Source organism: Helianthus annuus, chromosome 16 (genome assembly GCF_002127325.2).
Source record: "Helianthus annuus cultivar XRQ/B chromosome 16, HanXRQr2.0-SUNRISE, whole genome shotgun sequence".
Classification (NCBI taxonomy): domain Eukaryota; kingdom Viridiplantae; phylum Streptophyta; class Magnoliopsida; order Asterales; family Asteraceae; genus Helianthus; species Helianthus annuus.
The window spans coordinates 16,308,763-16,318,922 of record NC_035448.2 but is presented as its reverse complement, the minus strand read 5'-3'; the positions used below and the strand labels follow the sequence as shown (position 1 = coordinate 16,318,922).

The 10,160-nt window shown below is 37.6% G+C and overlaps 1 long non-coding RNA gene across 2 annotated transcripts in view; it reads right to left on the bottom strand.

Annotated features, from left to right (window-relative positions):
- Positions 1-5,116: 5,116 nt before the first annotated feature.
- Positions 5,117-10,160, bottom strand: part of LOC110915303 — a 116,592-nt gene continuing 111,548 nt past the window's right edge. The window contains exons 6-10 of one of the 2 annotated variants that reach the window (XR_004884912.1): positions 9,910-9,959; positions 9,171-9,611; positions 6,014-8,472; positions 5,857-5,930; positions 5,117-5,733 (exon numbers count right to left, since the gene is read on the bottom strand). This is a non-coding gene — a long non-coding RNA (uncharacterized LOC110915303). Of the gene's footprint in view, positions 5,734-5,856; positions 8,473-9,170; positions 9,612-9,909; positions 9,960-10,160 lie in introns of both variants that reach the window. The other variant, XR_004884911.1, reaches the window with a different exon arrangement.

Below are 10,160 nucleotides of genomic sequence, written 5' to 3'. Positions count from 1 at the left end.
GTCCGCTCTACAGTCAATCTTCATCGACTTTGTCCCGACTGGTTCATAAGAGTCGACTCCCATGAGTCGCTGGCTGGGGTTAAGGATTCGATTGGAGTCAAATCGCTGTCGTTCGTTGCCGGTAACTAGGGTCGTTCAAATGCTGAAGTCGGTAAGGTACCACGTTTACCCTTTTGTCCATCGTTCTTGCAGGTTGACTGAGTAATACACGGTATGTCGCGAGAGTGTTGCAGAAGTGATCGCACTTCGGGATCTAAGGCGTCAACATGCTAAGTTCCAGCAAGCAAAGATAAGTGAGGAAAGTATAGTCCAATCATTTGACGCTGAGCCATCCAACTCAGGGACGTTCGTACTAGCACCTAACATTCTACACAGTTCGCTAGGCTTCGGACGTGTGATCAGGTGATACTCGATAGCATCGAGATTCGTAAAGATTCAGAAAGGGGTGAAAAGATCATGTTCGAGTAGGAGACAATCACTGCTATGACTCCTATAGACTGCTGAGTTCTGTAACATCAATTAATAGAGCGGAACCCCTCTCACACTCGTTAAGCCTCGCTGGGACTCACATGCACCCCACATTATTATTATGTGTGCACCCATAATAATAAGGCAATTTGCATGCTTATCTCAGTGCCTCTTAACTTGCGCTAAAAGGTTCCCCGAATTCGAGCAATAAAAACAGATGACGCCACAACATAGATCATGAAAGTTCAAGAAGAGTCGCACTCTTAAAGCACGTAACATGGGTTGGTAACTATGAAATTTCATACTGCAGTGCTAAGTGTGCATTCACGTGTGATGTTATTCATAAGCAAACACTAGATATACGATGCAATAGTAAACGAGAAACGAACCTTGCAGTCTGGAGCTGAGTGTCATGGTCGTATTCAGAACTTGTTCGGTTATAGTCTGGTTTTATAAAAACGTTTTAAAAACCAAGTTCACTATAACCAGTGGCTCTGATACCAAACTGTCACACCCCCAAAATACCCCCTAGGTGATGTCCCTGTTAGGCGTGTGACGTACCATCAATGAGCCACTAATTACACTGAACCCATACGAGTTTACAAATCAAATCCTCAATTATTAATGAAAATCACCATCAACAAGTTTAAACGAAAACCAACATGTTCAGCGGAAGCAAATAGTAAACCAAAGTTAAGTTGTTCAAAACCAATGTATACTGTCAATAGTCAATCACATGAATCCTTCCAGTCGACCCATGACCACTCCTGCTACTCCAGACAGCAAGTTCCAATGCAAAACATCTAACGACCTACAAGCATGCAAACAAGTGTGTCAGACTACGCTGGTGAGTTCAAAGTTTTGTTAACGAGTTTAGTTTTCCAGATACATGTATAAAGCAGTTTAACAGATTGACTTGATGTTGTTATTAACTCGATTACCGTATGTGGCGACTAGATGTGAATGCCCAACCCCAATGCCTCCATTTAGGCATTGGTCATGAGGTCAAGGTATCAAACAAACTTGAATAGATGTAAGGGGTCTTATATGTACATGATGAGAATGCCAAACCCCAATGCCTCTAACTAGGCATTGGTCATGAAGTCCAGGTAATTAGTTCACGCCCGTCCTTTCGGCCCGGTGTGAGGGTGCCAAACCTAATAGCGCTATCAACTAAATACCTCGTTGCTTCTTCAGCAACACGGTAGATGTATGGGGTCTTACATGATTTATACTGTGTTCAATAACCAACATCCCAAATAAACAGTTTACCCAGTATTCCCTTTAGAAACGTTTACCAGATGTCCCAAACCACCGGGACGCATGCTTGGAAAAGTGCAGTGAACTCACCTTAGAGTGCTCGGTTTGATAATGTACTTCTAACGTTAAATAAATGTTAATCCGTTACTCGCGACCTAAGGTATAATGTCATAATAGTGAGTACACGAGTAGGGTTTTGCAATACCTTAACGTCCAAACAATCCGATGTCTAATGTAATACTTCTTGGCAGGCAGTAATACACAACACACAGTTATTTATCCTTGCTATATGTTCGAGACAATAGACTCACAACCAACTTGTATTACATCAAATAATTCATCAGATCATTATTGATTTAACATACATATATATAATGGTTTCATGCTTTAACTAGTGTTCACTTATTTCAACACACATACAGATTAAATTAATTTGAAACACTATCATGCTCAATCAATTGTTTCAATTACCACATACAGTGAAGTAACACATACGGCCCAAATCTTATCCGTGCACCACAGCCCCTTTATGCGGCCCAAATAACTATCACACAACACAATTACTACCCAACCATATTACCCGGTCCAGCCCATATGTATTTCACTAGTACACAGCCCAACAGTCAAGGCCCAGCACCACCCACAAGTGGGCTGTGACCCGTGCGCCCCATACAAGCCCAGCCCAAAGGACTGTACGGCTGCCCCCTTACCTAAATAGTGCGGTGGGCTCAACTGATTTTGGGGCGGTTTGCTATATGTATGGCCCAATAAAGCATGTGAAATATAATTATCCTAGGTACATGTAAATCAACATGTATGAAATCAGTCAAAACATCCTTAATAAATATTCAAAATAATTGTCACAGTTCACATGGCTTTTATATTGATCACATGACTATTCTGACAGCATTAATTATAAATCACATATCATTCATTATCTCGATTATAAAGAACACAATATTATGTTCATAACAATCATTATCGTCCACCTCATGTATGACACATATTTTGAACATTTATCCAGTTTTACAACTTAACTCTAATCATATTTTGATTTCATAAAAACTCGCAACAATCTGCATGATTATCGAACCTCCACTCCTTCATAGTCAAATGTAATTTATAATGCATAATCCAAGTTAACACAGAAGGTGAATCACATCAATGATAATTCATACCATTTACTCCTAAATTCAGTAATCATAATCCACGTTTAAATTAAATCGATCATCATCATTATGTTAATAATTTTTACTTGTTATACAAATCTAACTCATAAACATGCACAACATAATTTCACATTATGTTAATGATATCAATCATCATCATTATGTTAATGATCACTGGTAACGAAGATTAGTATAATAAATCACTTTTATTCCTATCTCCACTTAACCCGTAAATTCCATCACTAGCATTCATCAACATGCGCAGCATAATTTCACACCATGACAATAAGAACCATGCAAACAATCATAACGACATGATCACAGACCAATACATTTAGAAATCAACCCAATCTACGAGTAGGTTTACTAACCGTGATACGGGATTTGAATGAAAGTGACCAAACAAAGAAGATGGAGCTTCGGATGGGAGGGGACTGCCACCGATGATTCTCTCTTGCTGCCTTCGATCGCTGAATGGAAAAAGGGAGAGGGCTAGGGTTTTCTTATGTTGCACGTTTAGGAAAAGTATGAGAGCACATGGGTGATTGCGACATATATTGTTTCGGGCTTGATCTTCGGGCTTTGTTTGGGCTGCGAAACAAACTCATGTGATCGGGATTCGGGCCGAGATTCAAGTGCAATTCAAAGGTTCACAAGTGTGCGATCACGCAAGGATGTGCGACCCGACGTTAGCGTACGACTGAACGTTGCTATGATAAGGATACCAATTAACTCACACACATCTAACTCAACAAATCATATAACTAATAAAACATACACATAAGACACTACCTTACAAAGCTTGAGGTGTAAGGACACTTAGTTAAAGGTTACGGGTCAAGAAAATGCTAGACGTGAAAATTCGGGTTGTCACATCAATGCCCATGTGTAAATCCGTGAACCCGCTAACAAATTGCATCCCCTTTCATGGTAGCGCGGGCATACCATAGGGATGACATAACTTCAAAAGAAATCATCACCGTCAACGACGGCGACATTGTTAGCTGTCTTGGAGTTGCTTGCCGAATCTGCTCCACCTGGACAATTTCTCTTGACATGCCCAGACTGTCCACACTTCCAGCATACAGGAATCTTCTGTGGGTGCTTCTTCTTCCCGTTCCCGCATATTAAAACCGTTCCTTCTGACGAAGTATGACCGCTACTACCCAGTCTTTTCTCTTCAGACAATAGCTTCTCAGTAACATCCGCATACTTCAGGGTTTCTTTCCCATACATCAGAATGGGCTTCATATGCTCATAGGAAGATGTCAAAGATAATATGAGCCTCAGTGCTTTATCCTCATCTTCAACCTTTACTCCAATAGCCTCCAGTTCTGACACGATATTATTAAGAACACTTAGATGATCTGAAATTTTTGTATCTCCATCCATACGAAGGGTATGAAACTGTTCCTTGAGATACAACCGATTTGAGATGCCTTTGCCTTGATACAACTGCTCAAGCTTCTCCCACAAATCCTTTGCAGTTGATATCCCATGCACATTTGCAAGAACATTCTTTGCTAGACACAAACGAATCGCACTTGCCGCTCTCAAATCCAAATCTTCCCATTCTTCATCATCGTCTTTACTGGTTCCGCTTGAATCCTTGCTTGAAACAGGGGTCGGTTTCCCCCTCAACGCCTTGTGTAACCCAGATTGAATCAACACATCCTTGACTTGAACTTGCCACAAACCAAAGTTGATTCTTCCATCATATTTCTCTACGACGAACCTCATGGGACTGTATTTCGACATCGTATCCGTATCTTCAAAAACAGTATTGTATACTAGAACACCAAGCCTATAAGCAGTACACCCAACAAAGGATTCCCAGGAAAGAGAGGTGGGTACAATGGACACACGTAAGTACCAAGTCTTTCCTAGCCAGAACCTTCCTAGGATAAAATGCGTATATCCGGCTCGCGTATAATTCTACCGTATACAAACAGTCAACCGAATCAACCAAATCCTCATTTCTGATGTGGAAGATCAGACTAAGCTGCAACCACAGAGCATACTACGAACCTTCAAAACCGAGACCTCCCCCAAAACCTGGAGCTCTGATACCACTTGTTGGGAAACAAGCGGTCTCAAAGAATCCCAACAACCCTCCCAAAGCTAACAATAGAGAAATATAACTGAACACAAGAATATACATGGAAACTCCAAAACCGGAGAAAAACCACGGGCCTCCAGAGAGAAAGATCCATAATGCGACAAATTTTTACAATCACACAGACTAATCTCTCAAGCCTCCCCCCGCCCAATTACAACCACACTTCTCCGAAGCGTTTAACCAAAACCTTCCTACACTCTAAGACAAGAGAACTAGAAAAGAAAGAAAGAACCAAACACTTCAAGTGTATTTTTGGTTGGGGCACTTTGAAACCAAAGCCTTGGACTCCTTTTATAAGCTTGTAGTCCTCCCAAGCTTTCATCCTTGCACCGATGTGGGATGGGCACATTTTTCATATAGCCAAAAACCTAACAGAAAAAACTTATAGCGGGTCAACCCAATCCAACCCATTTTGAGCCACAAAGAGTTCTCAAACCCTCGAGCTTGACAACATCTACAGAGATGAGAGAACCAACGGAGTTACCATACCTTCTTCTTAAGAGTTGTTCAGGGTCTTCTTCTGCCTCTTGTCCAAAATCAATCAAAAGCAAAATAGAAGAAGCAATCAGCCCAATACAGCCAGACATCCAAATTAAAACAAAATAGAAGCACAATTGATGCATAAATCGAATGTCTGGGAGTATGTAACTTCCAAGGAAATCGAGAAAAGCTTCCCATATACTCATGACGTTCCACAACATAACCCAATTCATGAATCTGTTGCAACATCATAAACTTAAATACAAGCGTGATATATAAAAATCATAACATAACCCAGTTCATGAATCTGTTTTAACAAATGAAGTTCCATAATTGTTCATAAGTCAAATTTTCAATTACCATTACGAATTAATAGATTCAAACTTCTCCAGTATTATTGCCAGTGAATTTGATCTCCCTCGCTCCATCTTCATCTACAACGAAACAACCAAAGATAGCCTAGAAATTGATGATAAATCTGAGAAATATTTTAGCATAAAATAAAAATTAAACCTACCTGTATCGTGAGCGACCATTCCAGGAATTCAAAGATCCAGAGAGGAAACTATGGTGGGTTGCTCGATCTCTCTCTGTCTCTTGCGTCTCTTGATGAAGCAGTGAATGTGAAAGGGGTAGATGTAGGGGTTTCCATTATGAATTCATTGAAAGGAATGTGAAAGAGGGGGCGGAGCAGGATATGAGGATGTCGATTGGGTTTATTGAGGGAAGTGGGCTGGAAAGGATTTTGAGTGTGTGAGTACAGAGTGTGGGTGTAATTTACTGTTATACCCTTATAGTGTCTTAAAATTTTACACTTATTTCAATTTTATCCTCACAAAACAAGCATTCATTGGTTGTAAATATCGCTTTAAGTGTTGGACACGATGTAAAATTACATGCTTGTACACCACATTTGCTTTATATAGTTATATAGATAAGCTTGGTTTTCAAATAAAACAAGTGATTTAATAAATGGTTATAAAAATTACACTAAAAAAGTCTTAACTTTTTAAGACATAAAAGGCCTTGAAACTTTTAGGAAATTTAATGTATAAAAGCTCATGAAGTATGGAAGTAAATTGTAGTATTTGTTACTTGAAAATGTATTTTCAAGAGATTAGTAAATTGATGATGATTGGAAATTGAAAAATTGTTTTAAACGCGTTTTGAAAACGTCGGAAAACACCATAGTTTAGGGGAAACTATGGCGAAATTTTCTAAAAATCTAATCGCGATTAAATTAAGATTAGCGGGGTGATTAAGAGGGTTAAATGTGATTAGTAACCTTAATTATCATTAAGGAATTTTAACGAAAAGGGTTAAGCCTTAATCACCCAAGAGTTTTTATAAATAAATAGGTAAAAATAATAGGTGTATGTTTATATAATTGTGGTAAAAATTATATAGTTTGTATACTTTATTTGGTGTATAACATTTGTATAATATGTGTATGTATTAGTGCTAGGAATACATACTAAAATATTATGTACAATACACATGAAGAATATACACTTACACCATAACCAAAAACTTCACGAACATTTCCAAGTATGACGACGGTCGCGAACCTTCGCAAACACTTAAAACACACTCTTATGAGATATCATAAAACAAGACGCAGACACCGGACGACGAACATCGGACGACACTTTTCATAACCATATATGTGTCGACAAAATAACAATGTATGTTTCATCGAAGAAACGGAAGTGTCGGCACCTCGAGAAGTTATTACGACGTTTGGACAACTTCGACACAAAAGTTACATATTAACCGATTACGACGACAAGTCTAAAAATAAAATATTTCTGGACACGTAATTTATATATACTAATGACAATGAAAACCGGAAAGTTTAATATGTAAATGACACGAAGGATAATTATACAAGTTACTAGAATGTTTAATTAAGTAATCTACACTTAGTAAAGGTTACAAAAAATTCAAGAACACAAAATTTGGGCTTAAATAATAAATATTGGGCTAGGCCCAATCTCCTAAATACATTGGCATGTCCCATTACAATAAACACTTATGAAAAAACCCATTTATAATAAAGAATTTGGGCTAGGCCCAAATACAATAAGAATATGGGCTAGGCCCAATAACTTAAAGGCATGGGCTAGGCCCAATGACATAAATACTTGGTTTAAGCCCAATAACACAATGATGTGGGCTAGGCCCAAAGAAAATACATGTGTATATATATATAGTGGGAAACTCGCGCGTTGCGACGGAGTCGATAATTTACATCATTATACTCGTCTATTAGATTATAAATTGTTCCACTTTTCACAAAATTTGCATTTTCATCAATAATTAAGATTAGTTTCTCGAGTGATGTTTATAACTTGGTAGAACTTTATGTGACATCAATATTCAATGCATCTTTACGTGATAGTATAACTTAGTTTAGTACATAAAAATAGAGCAATACCAATATTTGTAAAAAAAAAAAAAAGTATAACTAAAAGTGAGACATGTATAGTTTCCACTTTTCACAAAATTTGCATTTTTGTCAAAAGATAAAACATAGCTCATCAAAATTTAGCATTTAGCAACCATTATTAACTATAGCATTGAATCACCTTTTAACAAACTACTGAAACCAAAGTGTTGCCCCTGCAGAAATTCAAATAGACTCAAAAGGATTTCTCCCAAGATATCATCCCTAGTATTCCGTAGCCTACATGTTGAAGAATCATTATCATAGTTGCCCAAAAAATGAAAGCTAGCCCGCCACCAATCAGTGGCACACACTCTGTAAGAGTTGGTGTCAACACTGGCAGTGGCTCAAATCCGGGCTGAAAACTTAACTGTGTAATACTAACAAACTAACCGAAAAATAAGAAAAACTAATGTACATACTTACATACTACATACCATTGTGGTACCCACGACAAATGCTAGTGCACGCTTCCACGTTATGTTGATACCAAACTTCCTAGGGTATTGGAAAACCTCAAAGATCCATATCTGGAAAGTCACAAAAAAAGTAAAATATAATTATATAAAAAAGTTTAAACAAAGCAACATAACCTCAAAGGCCAAAATACCCCCACTTAGAGAATAATTAAGTGGCTTAAAACTCCCAGACCAGAATCCAAATTTAGTACAGCTTTTGGATAATCTTGTCACCTATAACATTGTTTTTAAGTTTTTTTATGCTAGCATACCCTTTCATGAAAAATTACTCCAGTTGCAACAAGATCAAGTGAGTAGCATCATCCCTAAGTTAGTAAAGACTAAAGTTGCAAACAACAGCTACTTGTGACTTCTCGTCCTTACCCAATAAAGGTTTCATCCTGGTGTGTGCCTGGTTTAAGGGGTTTAGGAATAGTGAAACGGGCTTGAAAGTGATAAATCACATTTTTTGTTGAATTCAATCCACTATCACACATTAGAGCATTCGTGTCATGATGTACAAAAATTAAAATAGAATTAGCAAATGCACATGTTAAAGGGGTCATGTTCGCGGCTGAACCCGAACACAGCACGAACCAGAATTTCTTGGCCACTTGCATATCTAGATAAGATAAGGTGCAGTCCACTTGTTCAACTAACATTATATTATTATATTATCTTTTCTAACAGATTAAAAACAAGTGGTTAAACATTAACATACCTTAATATACCATGTTTATGAGTTTTTTTTAAACAAATTACATGTTTACCTTCATAATTAGGCTCATCGGTTCCATCTGGAGACCAAAAAGGCCAGTTCAAAGAATCTGGTGCTTCAAGTTTCAAATAATCTACGTCGGAAAATTTATAATCTTTTATATTCAGGCCTCGAGAAGAAAATGCTGCTACCGTTAGTAATTAGATATGAAGTATATGCTCCAAACCGTCCCAATGCTTCCAGTTGCCTTAAAGCTCTTTGCCAAAAAGTGTTTTAGCACACCCAAACCAAACCCATTCCAAAAGTTGCCTGATTTAACCGTGTAGCATCTGATGCAGCAGAGAACCTTGTTGTCTATTAAAAAATGTAATAGTTCAGGTACAGAAACATGTTTAAGAAATTTACAAACATAAAATGTGACCGAGACAGCCACCACGCCCGAACCCATGATCGCCATATCCACCACGCCTGCCTTCATTTCTAGCTTCTCTTACTGCTCAAAACAGAACCAAAAAAATAAACTTTAAATTTACGCAAGAAATGAAATCAGCTTGACAAGCTAGATCCTATATCATAATATCGACACATAAAAACTGAACAAACTACAAAATGTGATAACCGAAGTGACAATTCGAGAAACATGAAATGACAATCAAAGGAATTCACATGCATTACGAGAACATCATCCATTTAACTTAATGTACTCTTTTTCTTTTTTCACATGAAGCGACAATTAAGAACCGCCAATGAATGATCTTATAGTGGCCAGCAAACGAACAAAATGATCTTACAGTACTCGTGGAGATAAACCAGTCCTTTCGCAGTTCCTAGCCCACATCACCTTCGGAAAGCAAGCATTATCAGAAAAAAAGAATATATATATATAGTTATTGTAACATACCAATTTTTATCATATAAATTATAAGGTTTGGTTAAATTTATTAACCACTAGTAACTAGTAACTAGTTTATTTTTAATATAAATATTCAACCGAAATAGTTTTAAACACTATTTTATATAGTTGGTTGAAATATTATATTAA